The 16252-nt window shown below is 42.0% G+C and overlaps 1 protein-coding gene across 1 annotated transcript in view; it reads left to right on the top strand.

The window, feature by feature from the left end:
• The window catches only part of ALK (ALK receptor tyrosine kinase), a 941973-nt gene that overhangs the window by 643811 nt on the left and 281910 nt on the right, over positions 1 to 16252 (top strand). The window lies entirely within an intron of this gene.

The following is a 16252-nucleotide window of genomic DNA, read 5'->3' as shown; positions in this document are numbered from 1 at the left end:
AAAGACTTTTGTATGTGTATTTTTGCTGTGGTTTTAACTCTTTTAATGATGCATTTCATTGGTTTTAATGGTATTTAAAATATGGTTTAATTTTTTAGCTGCCTTGGTAATGAGGACAAAAAGTTGGGGTATAAATTTTGTAAAATAAATAATAATAAACCTATGGGTTTCAGACATTAAATCATTTTCAGTACTAGCTGCTTCACTAGGAGCATCTTAAATGTATATATTTGCTTGAATGTTTATATTTGAAGGGATAAACTTGGGTCCTGAAGGCAAAGCTTTATCCAGTATCCCTCGTTTGTCTTCATTGTTTTACTGACTCTTTTCATAACATCCATTCAACCATTCAGGGATTACAAAAGACCCTGTAAAATTTATCACTTACTCAGTCAGGCCCCTTTGTGATAGCAAGTGCTGTCTTGGGATGTGATTTTGTTGGACTTCTGCCCTTGGCATTATACTCGGGTGCTGACTGCCACTAGGCTAGAAACAAAGCTGGGCTTTTCTTCATCAGAGCAAGGCAACAGACGGTAGCACTACAATAATTCTGTCATTTTGATTTAGCAAGAAATTTATGTGAAGCTATAGCACTTAGAGAGCCATATGTTTTGTACAGTTGCAATGAACTGAAAATAAGGTACAATATTTAAATAATGAAAGGAGATCTTAAAATAGAGGCTTTCTGGAAACCTTAAACAAGGCAGAATAGCCCACAGGTCAAAAGCATCATTAGTCAAATCAAATTTGATTTAATTGATAGTAGTTTATCCATTTTATCCGTCGTTTATCTCTCATATAGGATTTTGGTGTTATGCTTAGATTCATATATGATCCAGATGATTATTGATTATTCAGATAATGGATGACCATAGATATATGACGTGGATAATTATATGATGTAGTTATGCTTTCTGTGTATATGCTTGAGTTTATTATCTGAAATAAATGAAAAACCTTTTTAAAAGCATCATTAGTAACTATTAAGGGTATACAAAATGGAACAAACAAGCCAGAAAGACACCTGGAAATCACCGTTTTATTTCATTAAAGCAGTTTCTGGAATAGTAAACCAAATCTAGGAGATCAAGTTATAAAAATACACTCCCACCATTTCATTTCATTTCAGATCTTCACTGAAAGAATCTTGTTTTTCTTAACCGAATTCACCAATCAGATCTCAAGGGGAGAGAGCCCTTACATTATTAACAGCCAAGAAATTATATAAAGCTATTCAAGAAAAGAACCTTAGCTGAACGAATGATCAAATCCGAGACCTCAGATTAAGTTTATACACGCTTAAATTGAAATCTGATTCAGACATGGAAAATCATTTAAATAAATTGTTACATATTCTCTGTCAGCTTGAGGCAGCGGGGAGTACAGTCCCAGACAGTGAAGTAATTGCCACTATGATGGGAAGTTTACCAGTGGCATATGAAAATATTGTCACAGTCCTGAAAAATGTGCCAGATCTCTCCATAACCGCTTTTACCAAGAGCCTAATGGATGCTGCTAGGAAGAAAGCAGTTTACAGCTCAACTGATAATTTCCAAGCTTTTAAATTGTCGGAGAGATCAAGCAGAATGGATGTAATTTGCAACCTGTCTAGGAAGAAAGGCCACTTTGCAAGAGAATGCCGGTCAAGAGATATTTTCCCCAGAGGGCGAGATCTGCCCAGAGAACAAAGAAGCAGCCATTATCATTACAGAGAGCCACGTGGTCGGGGCTCAGTGAGATCACGGAGTCACAATGCTGCCAGGGGATCAAGCAGGGAGAACTTTGCTAAAGATGATGATAAATAGAATTTTAGACACCGTGTTTTCATGATTAACTATGGTTATGATGGAGATATAAAGGCTCTATGGATGCTGGACAGTGGCGTAGGTTATCATCTAACTCTTAACAGAAAATACTTTACTGAACTTTATGAGAAACCTGAGATTCAACTCTTTCAAGTTGATGGGACTGCTATTGAAGCAGTTGGTACGGGAACCATCCATTTAAGGCTAAATGATCTTAATGGGTATGTTAATTTCTTAACCCTGAAAGACTGTCTTTATTTGCCCAATGCTACTGAAAATATTATCTCGATGGACAAGATGAGTATGGCTGGAATTGACATTCAGATAAGCCACAATGAAACCTCAAAAATTATTTCTAAGAGGGACGAGGCTGAGGTCCCAATTGTGAAATTGAGAAATTGTTTGTACCTGAGAACAGAAATTGATGTAGTTGCCAGCCTAAGAGAAAAAGATTGTACTCATGAAAACTGCTTTTTTTAGTTAGCACTTAAAACTCGCACACTGGAGCATTAAAGCTATCAAGAGGCTGTTAGAGAACAATGGAGTCCCCTTTGATGTTTGCAGTGCTAGTAAACAAATATGTGAAACTTGTTTAAAGGGAAAGGCAACTGCTCCAAGCTGCAAGCTGCATGAGAGGATCGAAACTTCTAAGCCTCTACAAAGGGTTTATTCTGATTTAATTGGTCCTCTGAATACAACAATGAATGGGCATAAATATATTTTGACGATCCTAGATGACTTCAGCCGTTATGCATTCGTATATTTACTAAAAGCCAAAGATCGGACAATAGACAAATTTAAGATCTTTGTGGCTACAATGAGAAATCAATTTGAGAAAGCCTCTAAAGTGCTATTTACTGATAACAGAGGTGAATACTGTAACAATGAATTCCAAAAATATCTTGAGCAGGAAGGAATTAATCATGAAAGAAGTGTGGCATTCAACCCTAAGCAGAATGGGACGATTGAAAGATTCAATAGATCTTTGCAAGAAATGGCCAGATGTCTCTTATTTCAAAGTGGACTTTCTGATAGCTGCTGGGGGGAAGCAATTATGACTGCTGCCTATATCTATAACAGAACATTGCACAAAGCCATTGAGGAAACTCTCTTTTACTGCTGGAATGGGAGAAACCCAGGATCAAAGCATATCAAGTCATTTGGTACCAAGGCTTAAGCTCATATTCCTAAAGAGAGGAGGGGCAAACTTGAACCCAGGGTAGAACTGGACATTCTTGTGGAATATGCACCAAAAGGATTCAGAATCCTAAACCCTCGCATCTTTGAAGTGAATGTTTCTAATGCTGTCTCTTTTGATGAGAGGTGTCTGTTCACAGGGAACAAAGAACCTGACTCAGCAGCACTACCTAACTGCAAAAGGGATACATACTTCTGTGATCTAGTTTTGAGGCTGCCTAATGCTGATGCGGATACCAATCTCCAGGAGGAAACCAAAGAGGCCTTTCCTTCAGAACGGGCAGAGGCCGGGATCCTACCACAAGAAGGGGAGACAGGTGAAGCCTGGCCAGATAACACAGAGACAGAGATCAAGGTAAGATGCTTAGCAAGGGAAAACCAAGGTGTGCCACCACTGAGATATGAATCCTGTGCTAAAGTGCAAACTGCTGATGAACCAGCGGACTGGACTGAGATGCTTGAATTGCCTGAACATAAAAAAGGCAAATGGATTAATGCTGCAAAGGAAGAGTTCAACTCACTTCACAGGAACCAAACCTGGACTCCTACAAAACTGCCAGCTGGAAGGAAACCCATTGGGTGCAAATGGGTATTCAAAGTGAAGTGCAATGCAGATGGGAGCTTTGACAAGTACAAAGCCTGCCTCATTGCTAAAGGATATACACAGAAGCCTGGAACCGACTTTTCTGAAATTTTTGCCCCAGTTACAAAGCGTTCAACAATTAGAATTCTACTCAGCACAGCAGCTTCCAGAGGATTGCATATTGAACACCTTGTTGTTAAAACAGCCTTTCTCAATGGAGAACTGGATGAAGAAATCTACATGACACAACCAGAAGGATTTAAAGAAAAAGGCAAAGAGACTCTAGTTTGTAAACTAAATAAAAGCATCTATGGACTACGTCAATCTGCCAGAGCATGGAATGAGAAATTAAGAAAGCTACTGTCAAAGTTGGACTTTAAACAAGGTGAAGCTGAACCTTGCATATTCACAAGGATTATAAATGGACAATACCAGTACGTTCTACACTAGTGGCCAAAATTGTGGAAACCTTTTGGGAAAAGTGCATTTTTGAGGTTTGATGGCTCATAACTAGAGATGGGCATGATCCAAAAAAAATTGCCGATCCAGCTGATCGTGGATCGGCACTGGTGACGATCCCGACTAAACGATCCACACCGATCATCTCCTGTTCCCGCTCCGTGGATCGTGGATCGTAGAGGCCAAAGCAGGGCGCGCTGCTATTCCCAGCTATGTGGGAAGGTGGGTATTGGTGGCAGCCCCCAGGCCCGGCGGGCACAGGGAGATGGTGATGAGCCGCCTCCCCTCAGGGGGCAGGGGGTCTGGCCGCTCACCAGCAGCACCCCCCATGTGCCCGCCCGCCAGGCCAAAAAGGAGCGCGCTGGCGAGAAAAGAACGGTGGGTGATGCCGGCGGCATCTGTGTTTGTGTTTGGTTGTCTGTGTTTGGCTGTCAGAGCTGCCTATCAGGGTTTGCAGGGATGAGATTGGAGTGCCCATGGCTACAGAACACCCCCTTCCCCCTCCCTCCCCTGGCTGTCTTCTCCCAACTGGTGACTGCTTTGCTGCTCCATGGTTGGAAGGAAGCCTTGCTGATCAAGGAAAGCTGGGCTTCCATTCGGGTTTCCAAGGCGACAGAAGGAGGGGAAACACAGCTCAGGCATTCTCCTGGCTGTGTTGCCCTGGGAATAGATTACTGGTGCCTGAGTGTCTGGTTTCCCAATCCGAGCACGATCCAGCCCCGATCCAGCCCCCCTCCCGATCGCTGGATCGTTGGCCGTGGCCGATCACGATCCACTGAGTCACGATCCCGCGATCGCCATTATCGTGGGGTTTTTTGGATCATAATGCAGATCGTGCCCATCTCTACTCATAACACCACTTTTGGGGGGAGTAATACCATAAAATGATATATCAATGGAAAGATAATTTAATCAAGAATGTAATGCAACAAAGTTTGTTCAATTATCTGTATTTTATCAAATGTTATAGCCAAATAATCAGGAAAAGGAAGCACAACTTGCTTAGGTTGATATGAAATAGCTTTCCTTCATTTGAATGTAGCCAATGAGCATGAGTCTTTAGAGAGCCAATCAGGTGTCATCTTGTTTTGGCAATAAGCCAATCAGGTCACAGTAGGATTCAGCTATTGATGTCATGTATTCGAGCTGAGAGGAGGTCATTTGTCAGTGTGTTATGTGATTGCTATCAAGTTGGTTAGTTTGTTTTGTGTTCTTTCATTTAGTGAGCTTGTAAAACATAATAAAATTAAAGAAATGGCACAAAGAGTTGACTGGTCACCCAGAAAGCGATGTAAAATAGTACTATTAAGTGAACAAGGCTACAGTTATGAAGAAATTAGAAGAAAAATTGGTGAAAACTTAACCAAAGGTGGCATTTCTAAATTTTTGAAGAGGTATAAGGCAACTCAGTCACTACAAAACCAGACTGGTAAAGGCAGGAAAAGGTGCACATAAACAAGGGATGATAGAAGAATTGAGAGATTGAGCCTAGGTGACAGAAGAAAATCATACAGAACAAAATGACGCAATTCAATGTGAAGTTGAGTGCAAGGACTGTTCAGCGCAGACTGGAGGAATTTGGTCTTAATGCTAGAATTCCATGAAAAAAACCATTGTTATCTCTCAAACAAAGGTTGAAAAGATTAAACTGGGCTAAAACCAATGTTAACTGGACAGCAGAACAATGGGACAGTGTTATTTGGAGTGATGAGACCAAAATCTCCCTGTTTGGTAGTGATGGCATAAAATACGTGAGAAGAATCGGAGAAGATTTGCATCCTGATTGCATTACACCTACCGTGAAACACCCAGTTAGTGTTATGATATGAGGTTGTATGACATCAAAAGGTGTGGACAGAATTTGCGTGATAAATGGCAATATAAATGCCCAAAAATACATAAATGAAATACTTGAGCCCAAACTGAAGCCTTCCACACGTGATCTTTTCCAAGATAATGAAGCATTTATATTTCAACAAGATTCAGCTCCATGTCATGTTGCTGCTGTGTGCAAAAAGTGGTTTCAAGATAATCATATCCCACTGTTGGAATGGCCTGGGAATAGCCCAGACCTTAACCCCATCGAAAATCTATGGAGCCAACTAAAGAAACTGGTTAGTGAGAAGCAACCCAGCAATAAACCGCAATTAATAGAAGCAATAACTCAATCGTGGTTTCACATAACAGCTGCAGAACTAAAAAACTTGGTTCACTCCATGGGAAGGCGTTGTAAGGCCATAATTAAAGCAAAAGGTGACCCAACTAAGTATTAACTTACATGGTGAGAATTGTTGTATAACTCATTTTTCTATGTGTTTCAATTTTCTTCTTTATAACTACTGTTCTAAAAAATTTCCTTCATAAAAGTTATTGCATTACATTCTTGATTAAATTATCTTTCCATTGATACATAGTTTTATGGTATTACTCAAAAAAAAGTGGTGTTATGAGCCATCAAACCTCAAAAATACACTTTTCCCAAAAGGTTTCTACAATTTTAGCCACTAGTGTATCTTTTGTGGATGACCTGATTCTGTGTTGTGATAGCAGTGAACAAGCTAAAGAAATTGTTGACCAACTGAATAAGGACATTGAAATAAAGCAGTTGGGTGAACCCTGCAGTTACTTGGGGATGCAAATCGAGAGAACCCAGAATGCAAGTTTTCTTCTAAGCCAGAACACAAAATCATGGAACTCGTGGAATCACTAGGGATGCAGGATACCAGACCAACAGGGACACCACTAGATCAAAATTACGTCCTGAGCAGAAAAAAAAGTGCACCCAACCAGACTGACTGGGAAGCAATCAAAAGGGTAGCCAGATACCTGATTGGAACAGCAAACCTGAAACTAGAATTTTCACGCTGTGACCCCCCAATCCTAGTGGGATTTTGCTGAGGAGATAGACAACTAAAAGTCAACCAGCGGATACCCTTTCTTCTATGGAAACAACTTGATCAGCTGGACAAGCCAGAAAAACTCTCATCGCCACATCAACTACTGAAGTTGAATATGTGTTTGCTGCACAAGCCTGTGATGAGCTTGGATGTATTATCAACCTACTTTGGAATAGAAGAACCAAACCCCATCACTCTATTTGAGGACAACCTAGCCTGTATTGCTTTAGCTAAGAGTGAAAGCATCAAAGGAAAAATCAAACACATAGTAGTGAAACATCTCAACGTGAGACAGCTGCAACAGCAGGGACAAAGACATTAAATACTGTCCTTCTGATGAGATGGTTGCTGACATACTGACAAAGCCACTCACCAAAGTAAAGCTTGAACATCTATGGAAGAAGATGAACCTTCGTGACTTCCACTCCAACACTTGAGAAGGGGCTTGTTGGGGATTTGCAAGTGTTTCCATTTCAGTCACGCGTTAAACATTTGTGTTACTTACTTAATTAGTAAACTTACTTTGCATGTAACCATTCGGGCTTCGAGAAAGGATTCTCACCATAGAAGGGGGAGTCTCTAAGCATAATGAAGTAGAATTAGGATTTCCTATTGAGCAACTTGTTTATTGGGGGAGTGTAATTAAGAGATGCTACGTACTGAAGTTTTATTGCTCTTTGTTCAGTTGCTGTTTCTCCTCTTTCTGTTACCTTTCTAGCAAAATGTAGCCTATTAGCAATTTATTATTTTCTTCCAAAGTAACCCAATTCTTTTATCCTCTGAGTAAAGTATTCTTACAGAGCCACACTGGAGTGTGTGTTTATTCTCATTACTTCCAATGCACATAATCACTGCATAATCTCTGCTGATTTCTAACAGCTTCATCATCAGCAAATATGAATAAACTCTCTAAGTGGAAAACTGGTCATATTAAACAGAGACATTGGCACCTCTGTTTAACATGTATTTAACAACAACAGTAGGGCAGAGGGTGTACAGAAGAGAGATGTTCTGCTTAGAGGGCTTGAGAACTGATATTTTTTAGGTTGTTTCCTGTACTTTTCCAGGTTATTTTAGAAAAAAAATTCTAATAAAAAAGTGATGGAAATATGAATAATGGCTGTTGTGGGTTTTCCGGGCTGTATTGCCGTGGTCTTGGCATTGTAGTTCCTGACGTTTCGCCAGCAGCTGTGGCTGGCATCTTCAGAGGTGTAGCCCCAAAAGACAGAGATCTCTCAGTGTCACAGTGTGGAAAAGATGTAGGTCATTTGTATCTACTCAGGAGGGGTGGGGTTGAGCTGAGTCATCCTGTAAGAGTTTCCCAGGGTGTGGAATGTTAATGGCGGGAGGCTTCACTGTATCCTGAGGAGGTTCTTTTGCATATGGATTGGTACTTGATGTGCTAATCTTCTCTGCAGGGCTATTGTCGGGGATAGAATGTTTTGTTAGCCTGGTGTTTTTCAGAACTGGAAACCATGCTCTGTTCATTCTTAAGGTTTCTTCTTTCCTGTTGAAGTTTTGCTTATGCTTGTGAATTTCAATGGCTTCCCTGTGCAGTCTGACAAAGTAGTTGGAAGTGTTGTCCAGTATTTTGGTGTCCTGGAATAAGATACTGTGCCCTGTTTGAGTTAGGCTATGTTCAGCCACTGCTGATTTTTCAGGTTGTCCAAGTCTGCAGTGTCTTTCATGTTCTTTTATTCTTGTCTGGATGCTACGCTTTGTGGTCCCGATGTAAACTTGTCCACAGCTGCAGGGTATACGGTATACTCCTGCAGAGGTGAGGGGGTCTCTATTGTCTTTTGCTGATCGTAGCATCTGTTGTATTTTTCGGGTAGGTCTGAATACTGCTTGAAGGTTATGCTTTTTCATAAGCTTTCCCATCTGATCAGTAATTCCTTTGATATATGGCAAAAACACTTTTCCTGTAGGAGACTGTTTTTCCTTGGTTGTTTGATTCATCCTGGGTTTGATTGCTCTTCGGATTTCATTTCTGGAGTAGCCATTTGCCTGAAGTGCGTGGTTTAGATGATTAATTTCCTCATTGAGAAAGTGCGGCTCACATATCCGTCTTGCACGATCCACTAATGTTTTCATTATGCCTCTTTTCTGTCGGGGGTGGTGATTGGAGTTTTTGTGTAAGTACCGATCAGTGTGAGTTGGTTTCCTGTAGACCCTGTGACCTAACTGAAAGTTTGCTTTGCGGATGACCAAGGTATCCAGGAATGGGAGTTTTCCCTCGATTTCTTTCTCCATTGTGAATTGTATGTTCAGGTGGATGTTGTTGAGATGATTCAAAAACCCCATCAATTCTTCCTCCCCATGGCTCCAAATGATAAATGTATCATCCACAAACCAGAACCATACACTAGGTTTGTGGGGTGCTGATTCTAGAGCTGTTTTTTCAAAATGTTCCATGTAGAAGTTTGCTATAACTGGGCTGAGTGGGCTCCCCATGGCCACCCCATCCATCTGTTCATAGAATTCGTTGTCCCATTGGAAGTAACTGGTTGTCAGACAATGGTGGAATAAGGCTGTTACATCCTCTGGGAAAATCTGATTAATAAGTGCAATAGTGTCTTTTACTGGAACCTTGGTAAACAGGGATACAACATCAAAACTGACAAGTATGTCTTGTGGATTGAGTTTCAGAGAACTGATTTTGTTGATGAAATCTGCTGAATCTTTGATGTAAGACGAGGTTTTCCCAATGTGGTCCTGCAGGAGATCGGCCAGATGTCTAGCTAATTCATATGTCGGTGAGCCAATGGCACTCACAATGGGTCGGAGTGGGACTGAATCCTTATGTATTTTGGGGAGTCCATATAGTCTAGGTGGCTGTGCTTCAGTCTTGCATAGTTTTCTGTGCGTGTCAGAATGTAGTGAGGAATTCTTGATCAGCGCATTTGTTAGCCTGGTGATTTTGCAAGTGGGATCTCGTTTTAGTTTTTTGTAGGTGGAGGGGGCCAGGAGTTCCTTAATCTTCTTTTTGTATTCCTCTGTTTTCATGATCACTGTAGCATTGCCTTTATCAGCTGGTAGAATGATGATGTCTGGATCTGCATTGAGGGTCTTGATGGCATTTCTCTCCTTGCGTGTTATATTGCTGGTGGGAAGCTTTGCCTTTCGTAGAATCCTGGCTGTCTCTCCTCTTATTTCCTCAGCTTCCTCTTCAGGTAGATGACGAATGGCAGCTTCTACATTTGCAATGATGTCTTCCACAGGAATTCTGGTGGGGGTGACTGCAAAGTTTCCTCCCTTCGCCAAGATGGAGGTTTCTTCTGGTGAGAGTTGATGGTCTGTCAGATTGATGACAATGCGTGCATTGTCGAGCATTGGGCTTGTCTGTCTTTTTTCCTGTAGTTTGTTAAACTTCTGCTTCTGTCTGGATGTGTGGTTGGTAAAAACTTGTTCCATCTTCCTGTAGGTGAGATTATCGACCTTGTCCCAATCCTGACTTCTCATTTTATGGCTGGTGTTGATATGCAAGCCAAATAGCTCCTTGTCTGTGGCAGCAAGTTCTCTGCGGGTAGTGTGGATTCTTTCACGTAAGAGGGCCTGTTCTAGACGGTCATAAATGTGGTTCGCCTGTGTGGTTTTGAAGATTCTTTTAGTTGTGAGAAAAGATGGAATGGTTCTTGTGTCCCTGCAGCGTAGGAGAAAGGTTAAAGAACAGGGTAGATGTGCTTTCTTGTTCCGAAGTGTTTCCAATCTCCGGGTCTGTTGGAATGTTTCCTCCCCGTAGAGGTGTTCGATGTATTGTCGAAGGCTTTCACGGCCGGAGAACGATGGCTGTTGTGGGTTTTCCGGGCTGTATTGCCGTGGTCTTGGCATTGTAGTTCCTGACGTTTCGCCAGCAGCTGTGGCTGGCATCTTCAGAGGTGTAGCACCAAAAGACAGAGATCTCTCAGTGTCACAGTGTGGAAAAGATGTAGGTCATTTGTATCTACTCAGGAGGGGTGGGGTTGAGCTGAGTCATCCTGTAAGAGTTTCCCAGGGTGTGGAATGTTAATGGCGGGAGGCAGTGAAGCTTGGGGCAGTGAAGCTTCACTGCCTCCCGCCATTAACATTCCACACCCTGGGAAACTCTTACAGGATGACTCAGCTCAACCCCACCCCTCCTGAGTAGATACAAATGACCTACATCTTTTCCACACTGTGACACTGAGAGATCTCTGTCTTTTGGGGCTACACCTCTGAAGATGCCAGCCACAGCTGCTGGCGAAATGTCAGGAACTACAATGCCAAGACCACGGCAATACAGCCCGGAAAACCCACAACAGCCATCGTTCTCCGGCCGTGAAAGCCTTCGACAATACATCGAAATATGAATAGTTTGCACAGCAGCTGATATAAATTATCCTAGCTACAGGGCAAGGTTGTTTTCTGGTTTCAAGTTTCTAGTCAAAAGTGCTAGGATGTCTGAGCAACAGAATGAAACATTCTTGTATTTTCAGAGTATCTACGGAAAGCGTGGGGATGACCTCAGCAAAAATTTTCATGTAGATTTGGCAGTGTACCGTATGGTCCCATCTCTAGAATCGAAGATAACTCCTACTCCATGGGGCTTTTGCTCTGTGGCACCTCTTTCCAAGATAGCTGAGGGGGAAAAAACAATTAGTGGAGCATTTGTGCTTTAGGGAAATGTTTGTGAAGCGGGCACCTGCTTTGTGCAAATTGGCCTGAAATCCACCTACTCTTTTCATGTGGATCACTCACATCTGAAACAAACTGTTTCAAGACACCAAGCTGCTGATTTTAAATTAATCGGGCCCCAAGTGAGCCTTCTGCTGTCCTGAATTCCAGCAACATAAAATACCTGCCTGGCTTCAGCTCTGGAAGTTTAATATGGATTCTGTGGTAAACTATGGGAGGCCAGAGAATTTCAAACTAAAGTTTATTGCGCCAGTAACTCAGAAAAGCAATTCCTAAAACTCTTGACACACTAAGCAAGGGAGTTATTGGTAACATAGAAATAGAAATCATTGTTGAGAGCCACCATGTGCGTGGAATTAAAATCCATCTGTCTTGGAAATGTTAAGCAATGTTACACACGACATAGATTCTCCTACATTTCAGTATAAGTAGTCTCCAAAGTTAATTCAGCTCCTTGTTTTTTATTTTATTTATTTTTGAAGGAATAATGCTCTATTTGAACTTCTATCAGCATACACCCAGCTGCTTTTCTTACCTGATTTTTAAAAGACTAGACTGTGTTAAAGAGTTTGGGGGATCCAGATGGTGAGTCATATTTGGGGCACCACATGAGTCTCACTTGTAAATCATACTCATATCTCTGCAAGCACATATGCACATAGAGAGGAATCTGTCTAGTAGAAATCAGCAGCACAGAAAACATTTCCTATTCTGTAACAAACTAGGATATAGTATTTCAAATTTCATCGAAGTTAGGACTGGGGCTTCTGCTTTTCACTTACAGTACAAGATGCAATCATCATATTCTAAGGAGAAGAGAATTTTTCAAATCATTGCACAGAAGGCTAGCTTGATAATTATTGTAAATTCACCACAGTGATTCATGCCTTAGTTCCATCTAGACTAGACTATTGAAATGTGCTCTGCTTGGGGCTACCCTTGGAGGGTGTTCAGAAGCTGCAGCTAGACTGCTGGTTGGAACCAGCTATCAGTAGCATATGACCCCAATACAGCAGCAATTATGTTGGCTACCAATCTGCTTCTGGCCCCAATTCAAGGTATTGCTTTTCTCCTTTAAAGCCATACATGACTCGGGATTGTCTGAAGGACAGTCTTGTCTCATCTGCTCCTGCTCAGGATTTAAGATCACAGGGAGAGGCCCCCCTGTCTTGTCTCATTAACTAAAGAAGCAGATTAGGGGGGGTATTCTACAGAAGGCCTTTTGGGTGGCAGTCCCACAATTATAGAACAACCTTCCCAGGGAGGGGTACCCCACTGCCTCACTGTTTATCTTCAGGAGGCAGCTGGTGTTATTTATGACTGCTTTTAATTAACTTATTTTTCTCTAGTTACTCGTAGTCTAAAATTGTGCTTTTAAATTCTAGTGGTGGAGATAGTGTGTATTTTATTATTCTTTTTTTATGTATTTTGTAAACTTTGCAAACTTTTTTCCCGATAAAATAGCTCAAATGCACTCTGATCTAGATATAGGGAAGACAGAAGTAATATTTAACAGACCATCCAGTCTGTTTCTGAATCATTTTGATCTAGTAACGATGGATATTGATAGAATTCTAGCATCAGTGAAGGCCACTACTGGCTACTATCCCATCCTGGCCATTAAAATCTTGTAAAGGCCCCATAAAGGAGCCCTTTATGTTTATTATAAATCGGTTACTAACTCAAGGCACCTTCCCTCAACCTTTCAAAGAGGCAGTCATTAGCCCACTACTTTAAAAAAAATCCTTGATGTAGCCAGTTATCATCAAGTCTCTAATCTGCTCTTTCTGGGGAAAATGTTTGAGAGAGCAGAAGCTACCCACTCCAGGCCTTCTTGGACAATTCTTGTGCTCTGCAACCTTTTCAGTCTGGTTTTAGGCCATGCTATGGCCTAAAACCTGGTTGAAAGAGTCCAGATCACAAGACAGCTCTAGTAGTTCTAGTTGATGACCTCCCCCTAAATGTAGACAAAGGCATGCTTGATTGTTGCTCCTCCGGGATCTACCTGCAGCCTTCACTACAGTAGACCATGCCATCCTCATGAAACATTTGGAGGAAAAAGTAGGTATCAGGGGATGCTCCTTGGACTGGTTTAAATTGTTCCTTATGGGACAAACTCAAAGAGTTGCTATTGTAGACCAGCTTTCCTTAGTGTGGGAATTATTTTATGGGGTTCCACAAAGCGCAATCTTATCTCCCATGTTATTCAAGCTTTATGTAAAGCCTTTAGGATAAACCATTTATAGTTATAGAATTTAATGTCATCAATATGCAGAAGATACCTAGTTCTATATCTCGCTATCCAAATCCTCGGATGATGCTGTAGAGGTACTGACTGAGTCACTGCTTGACAACTGTTGTCAAATAGCAGAAAGCAAACAAAATTGAACCCAGACAAGACAGAAATGGCAAAAAAAAGTCTTCTCCCAACTTAGACTAGTCTGGAAGATGGCCCCTACCTTGACATGGCTTATCTGGCCACTTGGATTCATGCCATAGTAACATGAAAGTAGACTACAGTAACTCACCCTACATAGGCTTTTCAACTCTAGCGAGTGTAAAATGCTGCAGCTCATTTACTTTCAAGAGCTAGATGGAGCATGCATATCAGTCTCATTCTGCAGTCACCCCATTGTCAACCCATCAGTTTCTGGGCTCAATTCAAGGTCATCTTTATTCAATTCAAAGCCCTTCATGGCCTAGGCCCCTCATATCTGAGGAACTGCCTCTCTCCCTTTGTTCTGCCATGGCAGCATCACTTATCTGACCAGGGCCTTCTGCAGGTACCACCCTGCAGTTGGGCTAAACCAATAACCACCCATACATGCATTTTTTCTGCATTTTCCCACCTTGTGGAATGGTCTGCCTGATGAGGTCAGGAAAACTCCCACTCTCCTGACTTTCCTCAAACTATGCAAAACTAAATTATTCAGGAGGGCTTTATACCCAGATTATAGGGCTCAATAGCTCAAAAAGATACCTAAATACCTTGGTTATAGCTCAAAAAGATACCTTGGTAAGGGACAGGGACTACTAGGTTATCGGGTACTATGTGCTGATGCAGATATGCTTCTGCTGGGTAATTTGACATTGCTAAAGATATCATATTAATCACTTATGCTTTAATTCAGAAAAGTTTCATCTATGTGTTTTGGCTTTACTTTTCAAATTTACGGCTACCATACCATATTGTATTCTGTTTTACATTTGTCCGGTGATGCTGGCCTTTTGTCCACCCTCACCACCAGCCCTGCAGCAGCAGACACCCCCTTTAGGCCCTGCAGCACAGCCTCTGGCAGTACCTCAGTTGCAAGAGCCCCTCCAGGCCTCCAGGCCTCTCTCACCCTTAGGCCAATTACAGCCGATGCCCAGGCACAACTCTGGGGAACAGCCTGCAGCCACTCAGCAGACTCACCTGTCTCCTGCAGTTCCCCAGATGGCTCCACTTCATCCAGGCTCACAGGAGGTTGCCATCAGCACAAGTTAGGCAGGCACAGGCCCTAAAATGCCAAAGGAGCCACTGGGGAGGGTTCAGAAGCAGCAGGGGTGAGCCAGGCAGAGAGCAGACCAAATGCCCCACCCTCGGTGGGGATGGAGTGGGTGGGGCCAGGAGACTGCAGAGTCTACCCATCCCTCCTATCAGATAGGCTGGGAGCAGGGCCAGTCAGGGAGATGGAGTGGCAATTGGGGGCAGAGCCAGGGAGATGGGGCAAGGGGAAGCCTTTAAATTCAGGTTCCTGTGAGGGCCGAGGAGGATTTTGCAGGGAGAGACAGCTGGAGCATGCTGCTACTCCCAGGGCAGGAGAAGGAACAAGATGGTGCAACCCCCTTCTCTGCCCATCTGAGGCCAGAGGACACCTGCCTGGAGAGCTGGTAGGATGGCAGGCCATCTGGAGAGGGCGCCAGTGCGGGAGGATCCTCACAACATTGAATGTCCCAACTGCTGATCATTTTATATTTTTGCTGTGAACGTCCTAATTATTGAAAGTCCTAGTTATTGTTCATATTGTATTCACTTGTAGTATGTAATCCACCATGGATCTCAGTGAGGAAGGTGGACTGTAAATAAACAGCAACAATAAGAACCACCTGCTCTGAATTTAAAGAATCTTTCAGAAATTTAAATGCTATAGAAGGCATTTGGAAAAGCTCTTATGATAGTAACAATATCCTTTATGGTCTTAAAAGAACAGTAAAGGAAGCTCTGGGCAGTCCAAACTAGGTAATACCACCTAGTGACTTTTCCCCTACACGTCTCCCACATTTTAGTGTAAAATAAGTACAGGTTAAGCAACACCACAACATAGTCCAACATATGGAAGTTCCTTTGTACCATTCCTTTTCAGAGCTCCTATGATCAAATGATCTTGAGCAATGACTAATAAAATAATAAATTAATTTTGAAAGGAAAATATATTAGATATAAATTTAGCAACCAACAAGGTTATATTCGGATCACTATCTAGCATCAGATAGGGAAGAATCTCCCCTACCAGCAACAACATATGGAAGTTTACTTAATGAGTCACTTATCTCAAAATTACAATGGCTTTGGGATAACTAATCAGAGTGGGTGAAAGATCTCTTTACCAAGATCTCCATCAGTTTACCTTGATGTGGTATAGTGTTATTAGAGGGGTTCAGATATTACTTCCACA

This window comes from Eublepharis macularius, chromosome 1, assembly GCF_028583425.1.
Source record: "Eublepharis macularius isolate TG4126 chromosome 1, MPM_Emac_v1.0, whole genome shotgun sequence".
Classification (NCBI taxonomy): domain Eukaryota; kingdom Metazoa; phylum Chordata; class Lepidosauria; order Squamata; family Eublepharidae; genus Eublepharis; species Eublepharis macularius.
The sequence above is the reverse complement of the archived record's forward strand: the minus strand, read 5'-3'. Positions and strand labels throughout refer to the sequence as shown.